We start from the raw sequence: 19,706 nt of genomic DNA, 5'->3' as shown, positions 1-19,706 counted from the left end.
GGTTCTTAGATAGAAATGCACCAACATTTGCTTCGCCCTATTTGGTACAACTAAACGCTTCCTTGGCTTAGGGACTTCATAGCAGCACCAGGATCCAGACAGTAATGCTGCCTGGGGAGGACACTCCCTTTCCAGCTCAGAGAGCCTGCAATACCCACACCTCACCTTCTCTTGGACATGTTTTTTAATAAGCACCACAGGGGCTTTTATAGACATGACTTAGAGGCCATCTTATCTAATTAGTAAGGCAGGGGTTCACCAATACGTTTACTTCCAGCTACAAGTTTCCAAAAAACACAGGAGGACTTCAACACGTTTCAACACATGCTGCAGATCATAACAACACTCCTGCTTTGTCTCGACAGCAATCACAGAAAAAAAAATACTGGAGACAGTCCAAGATTTCCGGCTGGTCAGATACTGCTTTGCAATTAGTTTCAAGGTCTTGAACAGCATTTTTATCCCCAGAAAGGACGCATAAGATCAAGTCCAATCCCTAACCCAGGCTACCACTAAACCATGTCCCTACATGGCACATCCACACATCTTTTAAATACCTCCAGGGGTGGTGACTCCATCACTTCCCTGAACAGCCTGTGCCAGGGCTTGACAACCCTTTGGGTTATATCCAACCTGAACCTCCCCACATGCAACTTGAGGCCATTTCCTCTTGTCCTGTGTCACTTGTTACCTGGGAGAAGGGACCAACCCCCACCTGGCTACAAGCTCCTTTCAGGCAGTTGTGGACAACGATTAGGTCCCCCCAAGCCTCCCCTTCTCCAGATTAAACACCCCCAGTTTCTTCAGCTGCTCTTCAGACCCTTCACTAGCTCCATTGCTCTCCTTTGGATGCAGAGAAAAGGACCAAAAGTAAAGGAAATGGGAAAGAAAGAGTTACTCTGAGTCATTCATCTCTGTCGCAAAAAAATCAAAGTTTCCATTAAATTAAAGGGGGGGGGGCGGGAAATCACTTGTTCCTTAAATTGAAAGATTAGTTAAGAATTTTATTTCATTTAAAAGTTCTTTACGAGGGAATGTTAGCTCTGCTCTTGGAGGCCATTATTCTTACAGCTTAGAATTACATCTTGCTGATGGGCGTTCAATACAACCCACCTACTCCCTTGGTTCTTCTTAAAATTCAACTGCAGTTATTCATGTTCCCATAAAGGAGAGGTACAGAATTATCAAGATATACAAAAGAATTACCAGCCACTAAAAATAATTAGATCCGCCATCAAATGCAGCTTCAGAAAAGCTTACCGATTCTTAATTGCTTTCCTCCACAAGTGGCCGCCTGCATTGTACAGCTCGCACTCATTAGCCAGTGGCATTTCTGTCACCTCATGGGGCGCCATCGTGTGAGCAGCACAGCGCCGGCTCCTCAAAACTGCGGCAGCTCCAGCCGAGGTGTGGATTGAGCCCTTCACTGGGATTATCCAAGGCAATTGGCTTTGAGCGCTCAGCCACCACATCGTGGGAGGGACGGCTCCCAGGCAGTGCAGCAGCAGCACCACCCTCTGCAGAGACCACAGGGGGCTGGAGGCTCCATAGGTGGGCTCCAGGCTATGGAGAAGTGTCCCTGGAGAAAGATAAGGGCATAAACTGCCTTTGGAAAAAGACGGTGTTCTTTTCATTTTTTTTCCTGTTCCACTTTTCTAGTCGTATCCTCTCACAAAATCCAAGGGAAAAAAATCAACTCCCCTCTAGTTTCCCTCGGACTCACCTACACAAAGCCCAGAGAATTTAATCTGAAGTGCTGCGGCTATCAGGAGGCTCCTGTTTCCCAGACAGGGACAAGACAATTACTCCTGAGGTGGCAATAGTAGCGGAGAAGTGATTGAGTGACATAAGCCCTGACAGTTCCAGCAGGAGAGCAACTTCCCAGGCTTCAGAGAAAGGTGGAAATCTGACAGATCCCTGTGGGGAAAATTCACTTCCAGCTCATCTCAAAATGATGCTCAAAGCATATACACGGAGGCAAAAATGTCAGGGAAACACCAGAAAAAGAACCCTTTGTACCACCTCAAAGGTCTGTCCCCCTGGAGCCTTGTGCCTCACCTCCAGCTAAGTTCAGCCCCAGTGTGTCAGAGGAAGGCAGGAAAATGGATTCTGTACCACTCACGGCTGAGGAATGAAGTGTTCCTGGCCATGACAGGAGAGCCACCACAAGAATTTGTCTTAATACAGACCCACAGTGACTAAATGGAAAGCAAGGGAAGCAACTCCAATTACCTCATGTAATCACAATTTGAAAATGCTGAACATAAGAGCTTAATTCAAATAATGAATTCCAGTTTTAGCTTGCATCTGCGTTTTTTAGCAGTTTGTTGTTTCCAATTTTCTCAGAAACCATTGGAATTTGCAAGTAAAACAGGAGCATAGACACTATTGAAACCAGTGCTACTGTTCTCAAAACAAGAGGGCAGCTTTACATATACACATGTTAAAATAGCAGCCATGGAGCTCAACACATACTTACTGCATGGTCAGGTGATACATTGTTTAAAAAGTGCAGGTTATGTTCCAATTCCCATTGAAATCATACTACCATTGCATTTAATATTTACTAATTAAACCAACACTACTTTATGACTGTTCTGCAGAGTTCCTCAGGAGCACCACAAGCACGCACAAGTCCCTCAAGGTAGCATTTTCTATTTTCCTTGTCACGCTCAGAACCTGCCTTTTCCTGGGCAGGCACAGGTGTGCCCTGTACAGGGGGCTACTTACACGATTCCCTGGCAACGTCTTCTTTAAATTTCCTTCCTTGCTCTTGCTTCTAAATGAGCACAGGCTTTGTGCACACTCACTCCCAGACTTCAGCAGCTACAAGGTCACCCAGATTATCTTCTTTTCCTTTACTGGGGGCTGAGGTAATTCAGTTACCTCGGGTTCACCTTCAGCCATGAACACATGCAGTGTGTAACACACACCCTCTGCTCCCTCAATTTACATCCATAGTACAAGGTCTCTACTTCTAAGAAGACATCTCAGAGATGTCTTGCATTCTAAAAAATGGTTTGTAGATTTTTAAGCTTTCCATACTTTAAAACAGACCTCCATCCATACTCCATGTAAACAACCCATGCATATCCTGCTTGCATATAAACTAGGAATTCCACTGAATTCTCAGGGAAACTAACAGAAAAGCAATTGTTCAAATTTACATTACATTTAACTTGAAAGTGCTTACTTCTGGTTTTTGCTAGGATGAATTTCCTCATATCATTACTTTTAAGAATGCAAATGATGTTTCTTTACTGCTGATCATCTTTATTTTTCTTTATAGCAATAAAACATTAAATATTCACACATCTACGATTTCTGAAACTTCTCTGTCTTTGGAATCTACATAAAAAAACTCAACCTCTACTCTTTTTAAAAGAACATCCTGTTTGTAAAACATAACCAGTTCCCAGGCCTCGAAAGCAGCAACCCTTTCCACAGGCCGATGGATGAGAACCATAACAACACATGATGCCCATGAGTTGCTTGGCTTCAGCAAAGACAACACCACGCACATCACACCAGCCTCTGGCCAGAGTCAACCAAACAGGCTCAACTCCTGTTCCTGGGCAACTTTGGAAATTAAAGGCTTGGGTGAAATTCTTCTCTTTTCATCTGCTGGGCTAAATCAGTGTTTTCACTGGCTCTGGCTGGCCGAATTTATTTATTGGTACATTTGTCTTTGCACTGCCAGGCAGCAATTGCAAATCTAATTATTGCTAAAGTGGCTCTTGGGGCTTATGCACAGGTGTTTTGCTTAATATTAAATCTAAATAAAAAACTCACTAGCAGGGACCTGTTCATAACAATTTGTGACATGAATGCTCTCAAGGAGAAAAGGCACAGCTTTCAGCCCCCTCTCCCCTCCAGTCCCTTGTTATTTAATTCTACAAGCAGTAGCACTGTGCAAATCAGCAATCATCATCACACCATTTCCAGGTAACAGTTTTCAGAGTTGCCAAGCAAGAGTGCTCAAGTGGGGCTTTCCCTCTCTAGCACTGCTGACAACAAAAACCCAACTGATTTGTGAAGCTTTATCTCAATGGGACAGCTTTGCTCATTTTCCTCAAGCCGTGTTCTCAGTAACATCTATATAGTCCCACAGATGCAACTGTCAAGAATAATAAATAATTCCATTCAAAAAGCCTGAGAAGGAATTGAACAAAAGCCAAAATGCTTAAAAAGCAATTTAAAATGTGTTTGCTACTCTATGAGGCACACCTTTTTTTCTAAAAATACATAAATACGCAAATACAACAGAAATTGCCCTTTTAGAAATAGTGTAGTGTTTCTAAGTAACACCACCAGCATAAAAGTCTTGTAGTCTTGAAACAAACAAATAAAAAGAAGTGCTGGAGTCTTCAGAGCTTGACTCCAAAATTGTGATGCAAAGAGCACAGCTGTGACCAATAAAAATATACTCTAGACAGTGTTAACACTCACTGTTCTTCATCCCATGCTTCCAGATTTATATTAAATCTCTGTGTAAGTTAGAGGGGTCTTAAACGAGTTATTAGCTCATTTATTAGCAGCTGTGCTTCTCTAGCTTTCATAGTAATTTATATTACCTGATTAGAAAGTTATGCTCAGAGAGTTTTTAACTTTTCAAGCTTTTGCTATTTCAGGGAAATACGAATGCAGAAGACAGGAGAAGAATAAAAATATGTAACAGTTTCTTTTGCTGACTTTAATGGGGTTTTTGCTTAAATTTTAGCTTCTTCAGAGTCCTGGCTGTCTTTACATATTTTTAATCAGTGATACTCCCCTTCTAGCCCCATTCCTGATTGCTTTGCCAGAGGAACAGGAATAACCCTCCAAAGAGCCTCCTGTTGCTGCCTTCTACAAGGTAATGAAAATAAATGCCCATAACAGGTTTTGCCACTTTTTCAGTCTAACAAGGAAGAAAAGCAAATTTCAAACAATTTGGCCAGTGATCAGCCATCTTCCACAGGTTTTTGTCTGATTCAATTACATTCATTCAACCAAAATCTAAGGTTTACAGGCCTTTTTCCATCATGAAACAGTTCTTTAGTCTTTCCCTTAAATAAAATAAACTTGACCAATAATTCACAAAGGTGGCAATTTCATTTTTTAACCAGTGAACAGGCAGGAGAGACATCTACTTCAGTCTGGAGATGAATTTATTATCAAGAAAAGAAGGTGTCTATTCCTTCTTTCATGGAATGAGCTTCTCCTGAAATAAGTACCAACCCAAATCCTTTAGATATTTTTGTTCTAGAACAATATTTAAAATCAAAAATCAGGGAGAGGCGGGGGAGGAACTTTAACTGTACCATGTCATGACTTAGTTTGGATTCTCAATACACTCAGAACGTAAAAAAAAATTGAAATATCCGTTTTAGAAAGAGAAAAATGGAGAAACAAGATACTGAAAATGTACTGTAAATACCACTGGCACTTAAGCTGTCTATTTTTAGGGATGGCTGCAATTGATTTAGCTGGGTTTTTTTAATAATGAATCAACAAAACAATGAGTAAGGAATAAGAGTACAGATTAGAATAGCAGTTATAAGAGACAGTATGTTTTCCATGACGATAAAAGCTACTGAAATGCCTTATTTTAGCTCTTGTTGATTAATTATCAAGTAGGACATTATAATACCGTTAGAAAATTGCTACGTTTATCATAATTCTTTCAGTAGTGTCAGTCACATTTGTACTGTTATTGAACCATAGGTATTTCTGTTTCATTACTGTGGCTAGAAAAATGTATGTGGGCTAAAACTATAGTTAACTAGAGAGAAAACTGTGTTTCAGCATAGAAAATCATCTTACTAGTAATACTTTCTTCCTCAGATTTGTGTGCATAATACTGAGTTTCAACATCAAATGGAAAATACTTGGAGAAAATACAGTGATTAGCCTGAAAGCATAACTGGCAGTACAAACCCACTGAGAAGATCACAATTTTTTCCCAGAAAAATGTGCAAAGTCAACAAATTTGTGATTCTAACCGGGGCAGGAGGTAATGGTCATTTGGGTTTTTTGAATGTTTAAAGAAGGTATAATCAAACTTGTTCTAAATCTTCTGGGGGAAACTGGAAATCAGTTCAATGTCCCATCTCAAAAAAAAAAATGCACCCAGAAAAATGACTGCTGACAAGTCCAGGTGCTTATCTGAAATTACTCAATTGCCTCAGTTTGTAATGTTTGAGTAGAGGCTTCTTGACAGCTTCACATTCATGATTTCAGAGCCTTTCACTTCTGATCTAAGAGTATCTGGAAGAATAGTCTTTCACGATACTTCACTCTATCCACTTTGTCCAGCTCTGATAACAGCAGATTGGTAGACAGAGAAAGCAATTTTCTGCACATTATAGAACTTCAGAAGAAATTTAAACAAAATTTCACTCTAAAAATGAGTAGAAAATTCAAGTTGTGACTGGAGTGAGAGACTCATTTATAAAGTCAGCTAGCTTGGTTCTCAAGCTAGAGTCTCACACTCTTCCTGAACCATTTCCTTTGTAAAAGCCTCACCTTTTTAAGAAACAGATTTTAAATTAGCTTATCTGAGTGCCAAAAAGGGGGATGTTAGTCAGTCTCTGTGAGGAACCATGAAAGAAAACCTGAAAGCATTCTACAGAGCACTGGGGGAGAAGGACATCTCATGTACTGCTTAGAGCCATGGCATTGCCAGGAGAATGAATGAACTTCACACAAGTCTAAGGAAACACAACTAGACAAGGTAAGTCAAAGGCATGAGAGTGAACATGGAAGGTGTCCTCACATGAGGAGATTCAACTCACCTCCTGACGTGATTTCATCAGGTCTTTAAAGATTAAGGTTTTACTTCAGGGCAACTGAGGGTGGTTTTGGCATCAAGAACTTTGAGCAACTTTACCACTGACCTGCAGAAGAAAGACAAAGTGAATCTTTTAATCATCAGCTTATCCCTGTCCCTGGATAGCTGACCTGCTCACCTACTCCAAACCATTTATATTTAATTATGGAGGACTCCTGGTCCAAACCAATTTAGGATTAAAAAACAAGCCAATGTGATGTAGTGTACTCCACATAAGCAATGCAGAAATACTCCTTACCTTTGGGCCAACTGCAGAGTGAAAGGCAGCCTGAATTTCCCATATCCCTCCCACTAAGCTCTGAAGCCCATATTCCTGTGGCTCTGCTTTTAAAATCCTGTTTCTTTGTACTTTTATGAATTTAGAATGCAGGTAGCTATCAAAATATGAAAAATATTTTCTTCTTTACCACATAAAGTAGATCAAAAGAACAAAACATTAGCAACTCATTCAAGTATTTCAGTGAACAGCTCATCCAACAATGATTTTTATGCATTTTATAGCCTCCTATAAATTCTCAATATAAAATCTGATTGACAGCTCTTACAGAGACTTTAAAGAGGTCAGAGTTTTTACTGAAAAATTAGAAATATTGTTCAGTTCATATAAAAAGGTAACAAAAGAAAATCTCTAATAGCAAAAGCCTGAAGAACCAGACACTTTATCAATTAAATGGAAAGCACAGCCTAACAGATTCATTTATTCCAGGAAATAGTCATGTTGAGTTTATCTTACTGCCAGAAAGAACCTTTCAAAAGGTACTCACGTAACAAAAGAGTAAATGTAGCTTGCCAAATAATTAGGTAGGTACAGAGGAAATAGCCAGCATTTTTGGAAGTCATAAAAACTGAAAACCAGCAGTAGCCATTACACTTGATTTAAGGGAGCTTCAGCTCTCTGGGAACACACAGCCTTCATGCCTGAAGCAGACTTGCAAGCACACACCAGCACAGAGCAGCAGGATGCGAACTCCACCACAGCCTGGTTAGATTTTACTTCTCAAATAAGTTTTTAATAACTCACTGACTTCATTTCATTTCGATTTATGAGATGAATGAGAAAGGCCATTTGAGATGCATGGTTGCTGACATCACAAGCAACTCAGCAATTGTAGATTCTTCATTTGTAAGGAGATCAAACTGCCAAATGCAAGGACGTGGAGAAAGCAGCAGACTGGGGGGGGAAATAAGGTGTATGTGTGACTACAGGAAGATCATTTGCTATCAACAGCTGATAAATTCTGCCACGTACATGCAGCATCACCCAGTCTCCTCATGCTCCTCTTCACCACCATTGCCTAACACATGGAAGTTGCACAGACGGTTAAAAAGATCCCCAGAGCTCATGGCCAAACCGTGAGCTTGGGAAGGATTCCTCTTCTGTGCCCTGGGGCACGACTAGCCGTACATAGTATTCTTGACATGTATTTCTGCACCCTATTCTTAATGGTTTCAGAGCCTGACAGATTTCAGTCTTTCCAATCCTTGCTAACATGTCTGAGTATTTACCTGTTAAAAGTCCAAGAAAGCACCCTCTAATTTCCTTCAATTTAAGCCTGTTCATTGTTGCTTTACCAAGAGTAGCCAGGCAGAACAAGCCATTCCCTTCCACACTGCAACAGTCTGTAATTATGTGCAAAGGATGGATCCTCTAAATCCTCTCTTCTTCAAGCTGAAGAAGATCAATTTGATTAATCTTTGTCACAGGTCATGTTTTCACACTTTCAACAACTCTTTTCCTCTCTCTACACAGTCCTCAACTGGTGCACAGCTTGCTTGGATTTTGGTACCCAAATGCTCTAGGATTTGGTACCTGATCCTCTAGGACAAGCCCGAATTAAGCAGAACAACTCACTCATCTCCCACCCAGGCTAAGAATCTCAACCACATGCCCCAATAGCATTTTTCTTTTTACAGTGTTCCTGGAAACTGTAATCTATTTCTGTACAAACTCTCCACAGCCAGCTCTCCCCATGCTAAGCACTGTGCTTGGAATTCGTAATGTTAATGAATTTTTATTCTTTTCAAACTCCACCTTCTGTTTGAAAAGATCTTTCAAACAAATCCTGAGCTTTTTATTCTCCCATATACTTGTGGCACCTAGTGTGCTCGGAGGATTTGAACAATATCATTTCCAGTTCCTTGTCCTAATCATTAATAAAAGTCAGACGTGTGATACCAAGGAACATATGGATTCAAATCCACTCCCCCATGCATAATCAGATAGCGAATTTGGAATGTAAATGAAGGCTTTGTTTTGTACATTATTACTCAACAGCACTGAGATTTTAGCTCCTCTAAAACGAAACCAACATTGAATTATGAGCATTTCTCTCTCTAATGTTTTATAATTTCAACTTTTGTGCTCTTTTCTATTCCATTTACTGAGCTGCTGCCTTATTGTATAACTCCCTACCTCAAAACGCGCATCACTGATACAATGCAGTTATAATAATAATTGTTGAAATATAAAGATAGTTTGAGAAACTAGCTTCTCACTGACAATGAAGGCCGTTGTTTAAGAGTAAGAAAAGCAACTCACAAAGATGCTTCTCAGAGAAAATTTAGTTTTTATTTCACCTAAGAACAGTTAGTCAAGAATCTTTATATTCCTCTAATCCTCTCTCAAGGTTATATCACAGATGTTCAGAAATTAATTGAAACTAACAGTGACAAAGTAGAGAAAGCTTTTGCTTCTCGAAGTGATTTTTAAGTGGCAGTTAACTCTCATAATCTCTGTGCACAGCCAGAAGCAGGTACAGGCATGGCCCAGAATAATTTAAGCACTCGCAGTACTCACAGAGACTGAGTTGCATCCAGCCTTGAGAATCCCACAAAATAAATGAAGGAAGAGCAGGCTTCTCTCAGGCGCCTGAGGCAGAGGAGAGCGTTTCCTGGATGTTACAGCCTAGCTGCTCTCCTGCCAGTGGCACTGGACAAAAGGGCTGATACGGCTGTGTGAGCCCCACAGCACGTGGGAAGCCCACCCACAGAAGGTGGGGTCTCAGAGCACCACTTCTAGGTGCATTTAGGGCATTGATATCACCAAGGCAATGATAAAGGTCCTTCAGAAAACTCAAAATCAGATCAGATACATCCACAGTTTTATCTATCACCCCTCTGCTTCCGTGGTGAGGAGCAGCAGCTGTCTAAAGCACCATTTGGCAGCACTGTCCAGCAGTGGACAGGCAGCACAATTTCCCATCTGACTGGGAACAAGAAGTCAGCTGTAACACACAAATCAACCAACCAGACAGAAGCCTGCCAGCCCTTTGTGGCCAAACAGGGAATCGCAAATCAGGCCAACGAGCTGCTGCTGCAGGAACACCTCAGGCAGCCCTACGGCCAAGTGAAGTACGAGCCCAGCTGTCAGCTGTGCAAGAAGGGAGCCCACTCCACAAGTTCCTCAGGAGGAAAACCAAAGCAAGACTGTATGGTTAAGCCATTTTATTGGGAGAGGAAAAGGTGGGGTGCATGGGAAAATCGCAGTGGGAAAAATCACATTTCTACCACAGATGCCAAATGTGTACTGTAACAACCTATAAGGTTAAACAGAGAAAACATCTGAAAGCTAAGTGCCAAAGCTCTGATCTCACTGCAAGATGTCTGAGGAACTGTGAAGCCCAAATAAAGGTGAGTCAGACTCAGAGTCTCAATTCTGCTAGATGCTCTGAGAATTGTACCCTAATGCAGGCTATACACTGTGTTAAACAAAGCTCTCAACACACTCCATCAAAGTGAACTTTGCAAAAGCTACCAAAGGGGCTGTCAGCCCATGATGAGGTTTGTAACAGCTTAAAACACAATAAGGGAGCTAACATTAAACATAGAACCAATTTCTTTTTTCTCAAAATGAAGAGATATGGTCATTTAAAGTAAGAGAGAGAGACAGACACAGATGTATGCAAATGTATGCAGACAGAAAAATAATTGGAGGTCAGAGACTTATTTGCCTAGATCCCACTCGAACTTGCAAAGTAGTGTAGTGCCAGACATGTGAGACACAAGGACAAGGAGAAAGGTCTCTGAAAGTGCCCAAAACAGCTGGAGGGACTGTGAAGCACAAAGTTGTGCTGACCAGAGTATGGTGTAATCAGGAAGGAGACTACCTGACTAAAAATTTATGTATTACCTGTATACCCAGAAAAACCCAGTAATGATGAAGGGAAGGAAATTATAACCTCCAGCTCACTATGTACTGCTGGGTTTCCTTCCTTTCTTCTCATAGACTACAGACTAACAACTTCTTCAGTTCAAAAGACTTTTTGTCCCTAGATTTGAAGTGCACACAGATTAAGAAAAGCAACTAAATTCAACCATCATACCCTGGATATTTTTTTCCTCTAAATATGATTTGGCTGCTGGTCTGTACAATTGAGTCAGTGTCAGTAAATGTTATAGAGGCTGACTCACAGGGATCAGTCAGTCCCAAGCAGTTTCTGTTTGAAGAGAACATTTGGTAAAATCTCACCTTTTATTTGTGACCTTTTCCCAAATGAAATATAATCTTACAAATAATGCTGTTATTCAAATGCCTTTCCTTTATATCAAGATAAGAATCTCCAACTATTTAGAAGCTGTTTCAAATAGACATTTTCAAACCATTAAAATACACAAATAGGTTGCCTCTGATCTGTTGTTTTGGCTACTGAACACCTGTCCTTCATTTAACAAGGCTACACAACAAAGTATATTTGTTTCTCTGCCCTCCAAAATCAACTTTCACAGCCACTGCAACAGGAAAACTTCCTTGGGATGTGGCCAAAACAAGCAAAAAAAAAGCAAATTGTTTGTAAAACCAGTTCTGTAATCCTGGCTTACTTTCATTTGAGCTGTGCAGTCACTGACAGACTGCTAATAACAACTAAAAGGTCTAAATCAGGGCCCATTTTTTCGTAACTGTCAGCACATTTGCCTGCTGTTACTTCTCTCCTAATAACTTTTTCTGCCCCATGTTTATCCCCCTAAACCATATGTCATGATCAGAAACAAGACTGTACAACTCCAGGGTAAGCAAATGTAAAAGACTTTGAGTCAATACAGAAGCCAAAGTTTTTGATGGCTGACAAGTCAGGAACCCCCAGAAGTCCAAGCTCAGCTTTACAACTGCTTTTATATTTTCCAGGCTGTACTACATCTAAGTGGATTTCTCTTGCTCCTTTGGGCACACTGAGCACAGAACACTGATCACTTACAGTTTCATTCAACCATCTCTCATTTGCATAACTTGCATTTATTAATCATACAGATTTTGGTTTTTTTCCATCTGGAGGGACAGCAGATTTGGCAAGTCACCAGCAAACTGGCAGTGGCTTTCCTGGGGCTGTGACCAGAGCTGTAGAGGCCCCCTTAATGAAGGAAACAGTGACAAAACCCAAGCACGTGCTGGTCAGCTGGAAGCAGTAGCCAGACTGACCCTGTTCTCAGCCATGTGCCACCATTAAACACCTTCCCCATACCCAAGGTTCCTTTGTACTGTTCTGAGTCCCTGACACTTTGAAAGAAACTGTCATGGGTTAGCAAGCATAGTCCCAGAAACGATGTTCTTGCAAAGGGGTGCTTACAGCTTCCTCTGTGACCTGACAGAACCCATCAGCTAACCAGTTTGAATATGGACAATTCTTTAGCAAAGCTCAGTGCAAATCTTTGCTCCTCACAGTCAAACACCCTACTCTTTTTTGGACCAGTTGACCCACTTATCATTAGAATGAAGTTTTGAAGTGACATGCCACATCTCACACCAAAAATGCAGTTTGATTCCCAAACAACTTGATCCAACCACCTTCACTTTAGATGCTCTGGTTTAATTACAAGAGACACTTTTCCAAGAGACAGTAAAAGTGAAGCTAAAGAATGAAAATATTTGATTTTTTTCCTTCCTTATGAACTTTCACACATACTTACAAAAAAACAAAGTGCAGAATTTGGCTGATGCTGTATCTTAGGAAACAGATCCCAGGCCAACGTCACAGTTCTACTAACTATAACAGGTTCATAAAGAGTTCTTGGAAAGCAACAGCAAGATTGCAGTCTGTCTTAGGGTAGAAAGGTCTCTGAGCTGGCTTCAGCCTGGTAACCAGAAGCAGATTCACTGCAGCAATAATACAGCCAAACAGATTAACCTGCATTGAGCTCTGTGCTGGCAGAACCACACTGCCTGCTCATGTGAAGGGGCTCCAGCACCTGCTGAGGTGCCAGCAAGCTGCTACAGTAGCTACCCAAGTTTTTGTCTGGTTTTCTGGCTCATTATGAAAGGAAGACCATCTATTTTAATTATAATTTCAAAATTCTTATGCACACACTTGAACTTGGGATAGGGGCAGTTTTAATTTGTTTCAGGGTTGATTCATCTAACACTGATCATAACAGAAGACAGTTGATGCTTGAAGAAGAATAACCTAGGTATCCATCATCTGAAATGTTTCCTCTGAAGCATCTTATTTTGCATTATTCTCCCTCCTTTCCCTTCTTCTCCCTCCATGTAATGACAGTCCTCAGTGTAATCACTCAACAGTGTTATCAGCTCATGATGCTTTACCTTTTAAGTGGTAAAATGGAGCTTCACTCCTTTCACACTCAGCACACTGTTTTTCTGGAGTTACTTCTTTCTCCCACAACCAGAAAACTGTTTGGAATGAGAAAGGCTGATTACAGTATTTCTGAAGGAAAAAAAACCTGGTTATTACGTTTGTCTGAAGATCTGTTTCCCTCAATATTCCAGTCTGACTTTTCAGACCACAGATGTTTGAAACCTTCACAAACCCCACTGACGTTGCTCATTGCTAATTGAATTTCACGATTTCTAATGTGCACTGTTTTTTTCAGCCATTTATTCTGCCAACCTGGATTCCATATTGGGTGATAACTCCAAGCCATAAAAGTCTTACCTGTCTCCACTTGGCATACCTTCTGTCATTCCTATAGTCACTTCCTCCATAATCCTGCTTCTCCTAGTTATGCTACCTGCCCACAGTCCTTCTGGTTATCTGACTTGTTATCTATAAAGACAAATGCCAATTTTCGTGTCAAACTAAGCCGGGAGCCCACATTTACCCTGGGGCTTTACTTGCTGCTCCTACCCTTCTCCACCCCATTCACCAAAGCTGCTAACACTGTCAGTAGCCACATAAAAAACTATTTTTCTTTAGCTAAAGTATAAAAGGAAGAAATCTCTTGGGATCCAATTTGTCTCTTGCTGGTGCAGACTGTGGACCTCTGGAGGAATCTGAACTGCACCAAGTGTCATAGGTTAGCAAGCGTAGTCCCGGAAGGGATGTCCTTGCTAAGGGGTGCTTACAGTTTCCTCTGGGAACTGAAAGAACCTATCAGCTGGCCAGTTTGAATATGGACAATTCTCTAAGCCACTTAAAGTTGTGATCACTTCTGTGATCCACATTTAAGAATAGGCAAACTCCCCCTCCAAGCTCTCTCGTTTCCGGCGCTGGCACAGGTGGCTGCGGGCCCCGTGTGGGGGCCAGCGGGCCCGGCCAGGCCCTGCCTGGGCCAGGCCGGGCCGGGCCACGGCCATCCTGAAGCCATGGACCTGTTCCAGCTGTGGAACCCCCCCACTGCCTTGCCGTGGGCAGCCGGAGCGGCTCGGCTCTCCCCCCTCTCCACTGCGATAAGAAAAATTCAACATTCCAGCTGCAAAGCTGCAAGGCCGAGGTGAGATTAACCCTTTTATTGCTGTGAAGAGCTGAAAACCTGAGGGAAGAGAGAGAGGAGATGCTTAAAGCTGAAATTCTGTTGTGAAGCTATGATATATCAGAGTATCCTGTTGTAATTTCATGAAGATATGGGGGGTGGAGTGTTCAACTCGTGAGCAAAAGCACCTGCGCTGAGATAGGCAGATGCTGACGCAGCTGTAATTTCATGAGAAGTTTGGACAGGGAGAGATGAACCAGATGAGGACTTTTGCTCCAAACGGGAAAGGAGAAAACCTCAGTTCCTAGAGATGCTCCCAGAGATAGTCCTAAAGATGAAGATGATGAAGACCCTTTGCTCCCAGGGAAGGAGAAGGGCCTCTGTTTTTGTTTCTGAACGGCTCAACCTTAAAATTGTACCCCAAAAAACTTCAAGAGTGGACCCTCGAAGGCAGTTGCGGGAAAAGCTGCAAGTCGGGGGAAAGGACTCACACGCAGGCAGAGAGACTCCTCTTCCTAAATGGACTGAACGATATTTGGAAGTGGGCGGCTGTCTCGTTGTGATAATGTTTTCATAGCATGAGCAAGAAGAGACTTCTCTTTCTAAATGGACTGAACAAGGTTATTATGGAAGTGGTAAACAGACTGAACATCTTAAGGGTTGTCTTTTCACATTGTCAGTGGGAGAAGGGAGGAAGGTGAGGGGAGGAGGAGAGTTCTGAAGGTGGTATAATTTTTTTCTTCTTTTAGGTCTGTTAATAAACTTCTTTATATTCTTTCAAGTTTGGTGCCTGTTTTGCATTTCTCCTAATTCTTATCTCACAGCAGCTAAACAGTAATGAGTATTTTGGACCAAACCACTACAACCAGGTATTTACTACCTCAGCATCCTCTACAAAATTGTTGCCTTAACTGCACATCCCTTCAGGACATGCAAAGCTTATCAGCTTTAGTTCTGCTGTTGCCCTGAGCCATATCAGCTCCAGCAAGAGATGTGCAGGGCAGGCAAAGTGTGATATCCAGCAGTGTCCTGAGTTTCAGCATGCTCAGTTGTCAGGGTAAGTAAAGCTGTTTCACACCAGCACTGAGATGCTGCACGTGAAAATGGGACGTACAGGAAACAGTCTGTGCCTGCTGTCGGTGCTGGGCGGGGCGGGTACAATCTCCAGGGTAGAAATAAAGGAATCAGTGGGAAATAACTGCATTTTATGGGCCGGCCCACATGGCACAACAGGAAACATTAAGACTGTACCAACTAAACTAACCCCAGGAAAGGGAGATACACGTATTTGTATCATGACAAATCTTACCCTGTAACTTGATTCAGCCATCATTGATTTATCTTATTCTGACCATAGCAAACCAAGACCTAATTTATTATCAAATTAATCTGAAAGAAAACTTTACTTTACTCAAGTACTTTCCTGTACTTGAAAGCCTCAGCACTCTTTTCAGTCATTGATTTTATTTCCCCAGATATTTTTCTTGTTAGAGATGCATATTTTATTGCACACTCTCTGAAATTCCAGGAACAAAATTCTCCACGGACTTAGTAGACTTTTCCCTTCATGTGCTCACAATAGCATTTCACTGTATTAATAAAAATAGGCTCCCAAAATGGTGTCTCTGCTTAAAAGCACATTAGTCTCCCAAATTCCATGTCATAAGGGGTAGCACGCGCAGAACCTCACAGGTTAAGGGTAATGGCCATGCAGCTTTGTATTATATTTCTCAGTAAAGGAAGCAAATTCTGTGATTTTGGGATGTTATGCAAGTTTTAATTGTAAAATGTTGTGAATGACAAGTTCTTGTAATTGAAAACACTATAGCAGAACAGTGGTAGACTGGCTGTCTACTAAATTTAAAGTGAATTTTTGCATGCAATTAAACGAAAAATTGTTTTTCAGTGATTTATCAATATTTATCCACTCAATTTTTGTGTTTCTCTGAGCAGGTTTTTTTCCTACTTTAATATGCAACATGTGATTAAATTTTACAGATATAAGTCATTTTCCATCCATCCAATAACTGAAGAAAACTAATCCAATGTAAAGCATAGAAAGTGAATTAGAAAACATTTTTCATCTTACCTGTATTTTACATACTGCAACTCAAGTTAATTAAAATTAATTATAGAGTAAGAATGAAGCAGATAAACTGGCCTTGATCTTTGTGCAAGACATGTAGAAGCCTTTCAACGACAGCAATTCTTACTACATTTTCTAGCAAAAAGGAAAGCAAGAAAGGTTTTAAAGAGTAACTAAGAGCAACTAAGTGTTCCCTTGGTGCTTGGGTTTTATCAATGGGAACAATCTACAGCTGCTGTTCCACAGCCCCCACTGTCAAATGCAGTCTGCTGGTAGAGCTGGGGCCCCTATGTGTAAAAGCTAACACTGAATCAAGCAGCTTTATTTAAAAAATTTAATGAAATTTATTCTGTTGAGAAATATTCTGAAAACAATCTTTTTGAAAACTTACAAGTTGCCAGAAGCAGGGCTCTTGAGAGTCTGAAGTCCAAACAAAATACAAATTAAAAGTAACTTCTGAAAGATGGTTCCTTATCTATATTTCAAAATCTGACCCAGAATAGAGCTTTACGCAGCAGACAATCCTACTGCTGACTGCTTCTAGACTCCTCTGTTCTCAGGGACATACAATCTATATTACTGCTTGTAGAAATCATTCTAAGAGCATCGGAAAATGCATCAAGTATTCATAACAAACTTTCATGAATAAGCCAGAAAACCATTTTTTTAAAGTTTATGACATTAATGTATGTTCTGTAGCTGACCTGATGTGATAAAAATAATGAAAAATAAATCAGTCACGACGCAGAGATTACCCAGCTCAGGTTTAAAGTGCTTTAAATTCTTCAATGCCATTTGAGAATAGCATCAAATAGATTACAGAGCAATGTATAAACTAGAATTAATTTCACTGAAATTTATCCAAAATTGGCATAAGGATGATCAGATTCTGTAAGTGTGTAAGAAAAAGTGCAACTACTGATGCTGTATGTAACTGTGTGGGGCAACATCAAAATGAACCCTACAAACAGAATGACTGGCTGCTCACAGAAATGCAGCCACCAAAAGCAGTTTTCAAGGAGTAAATGACACACTCCATTCCATTATTCCAGGTTGTTTCAGCCCTCATTACAGTCATGGAAAATCGGCCCATAACCACTAAGGGAGCAAAGAACCACGTGAGGATTTTGAGAATTCATTCCTCGAGTTTAAGTTTTTTTAAAAAAATTTAATAAACCAAGAAAAACCAACCCCAAACCCCCCTAACATAATCCACCACAAAATGTATGCCTTATTTCTGAACAATTAGTTTAGTCTTTTACTAGCATGTGATTGGCAGCTGATACAGCTTTGTCCTTTTTAACAACCATTTCAGACATTTTTTTCTCAGAGAAAACAGAAGTGCAGATAATCACCACTTACCACATTTTCATCTATTTTTCCTTCATATGCCGAACAATCATACGTTTGAAATGTTAGGGAATTACAGAAATTCATTACTAGCCAAAAAGCGCTAGTACTGTATTTAAACTATCTTAATTCTTTATATCACAGAGAGATTCTAATCAATTGCTATAAAAGGAGCTGAATTTGTCTCTGTGACTGGGTTCAATTCAGGTTTATCTTTTGTACTTCTTGTGACTCATCCTGATGTTGCCATACAGAAAAACCACACGGGAATGTGAAATTAACACAGCCCAAGGAGCGAGAGTTTGCGCAGTCACAGCCCCTCTGAGAGAATCAAGAGATCAACCCCAGGTTAATTTCAGTAATGCTTTTCCAGTAAGTCAGGTAGGAAGTCTGGGTAAAATGCATGAAGTTCCTGAAAACTTTCTTCATGAACTTCATGTAAACGATCTACTTAGAGAAACGTCCTAGTTACCATTTTTCTAGTTATGCATTCATCCTATTAAGGGGGCTTGGGGGCAATTTTCTTGGTTCTCTTTGCCAAGAGAGCCACATTCGGGGTTTGGTGGAGGTTTTTTTTACTGGTGGGATTACTTTTAGAGACAGCTTCAATACTTGCTTATTCACAAATAATTTCTTACTGTAATCTGGGCCTACTTTGGGCTCTGAGAAGAGCTGTGTACTGTTGAGAAACCAGAGACACTTCTCTTTAAAAATCAAACCTTTTTTTTCGAGGCCTAGCAGGGCTAAGTGATTTTTTTTTTTAATTTGTAAGCGTAGAAGAAAACACTGCTGTAGAAATAAGATAAGCTTATCTTGAATCTCAGAAACCCAAGAAACTGAAGTTTGTGAAGAGAGGGAAGAAGTATTTCTTTGACATGATTTAGCTGATGAGTGAGCTCCAGTTGCCCCTTGAGTCTTATGATGCAACCAGACTGGCCTTTCCTGCAACACCACCCTTTCTGCAAAGAATGTGGCTGAGAAGCCAGATAATATTGCTGAAAACAGGAATTCCAGGGAATCAGCTCTATCTGGCGAGCAAGAGATAAAACCATGCATTCAATTTCATCTTAAGAAAAACTGTTATCTGCTTCAATGGCTAAAATTGTAATTTGAAAGCTTACTGATAATACAGATATATTTCACATTTACCGGGGACAGCATTTTCTGTTCCCCCCTTAATGCGTAAAGGAAATACTATCTCCCATCTCAGCAACAAGCCATGCACCTATTTTCCATGACATACATATTTTTGTTCAGCATCTTACAAATCTCTGGCAAGATTAGCAAATGCTGGAAGACAGTGCATTCCAAAACTCTTAGAAATGAAAGGCAATTTGATTTTCAGTGTTCTTTTAGAGCTGGCACTCTGCAGTCCTGGTCATCCATACTGAAAAAAATGAATCCAAGCTAAAATGGTGATCAGGGGTGGAAAGCAGAGCAGCCACCTCACCAAAAGGAGAGTTAAAGACTGCCCTTGTGCAGTCAGCCTGGTAAATTAGGGAGTGGGAGGCAGGACACGACTACTTTCCACAAATACGTAAAACCCTGTGAGCAGTAAGTGCTCCTCAAGATGAAAGGCAGTTCCCAAGAAATGGGAATCCAGTGGCTGATTTTAAACTGAAAATTAGGAGGATCAGTAGAGCAATAATGTCCTGGGACAGTCAGGAGAAAAGGATATGGAGACAGTAAGCCACTTCTAAGATGGAATAAATACATTTACAAAGAGGATTGTAGGATGTGGTGGGTATGACAGTAAGGACCAGGATTTGGTCATCCAGGACATCCTTTTTAATCCCATTA

At 40.8% G+C, this 19,706-nt stretch overlaps 1 long non-coding RNA gene across 2 annotated transcripts in view; it reads right to left on the bottom strand.

Moving 5' to 3' along the window:
- LOC121674280 overlaps positions 1-19,706 on the bottom strand; it is a 45,044-nt gene that overhangs the window by 18,140 nt on the left and 7,198 nt on the right. Inside the window, exons 2-4 of one of the 2 annotated variants that reach the window (XR_006019512.1) lie at positions 6,774-6,875; positions 1,261-1,579; positions 716-843 (exon numbers count right to left, since the gene is read on the bottom strand). This is a non-coding gene — a long non-coding RNA (uncharacterized LOC121674280). The remainder of the gene's footprint in view (positions 1-715; positions 844-1,260; positions 1,580-6,773; positions 6,876-19,706) is intronic. The other variant, XR_006019511.1, reaches the window with a different exon arrangement.

The sequence above is a fragment of the Corvus kubaryi genome, unplaced genomic scaffold (genome assembly GCF_017639235.1).
Source record: "Corvus kubaryi isolate FWS band 111438036 unplaced genomic scaffold, C.kubaryi_AGA036_p1.0 67, whole genome shotgun sequence".
NCBI lineage: Eukaryota > Metazoa > Chordata > Aves > Passeriformes > Corvidae > Corvus > Corvus kubaryi.
This window is presented reverse-complemented; position numbering and strand designations above follow the sequence as displayed.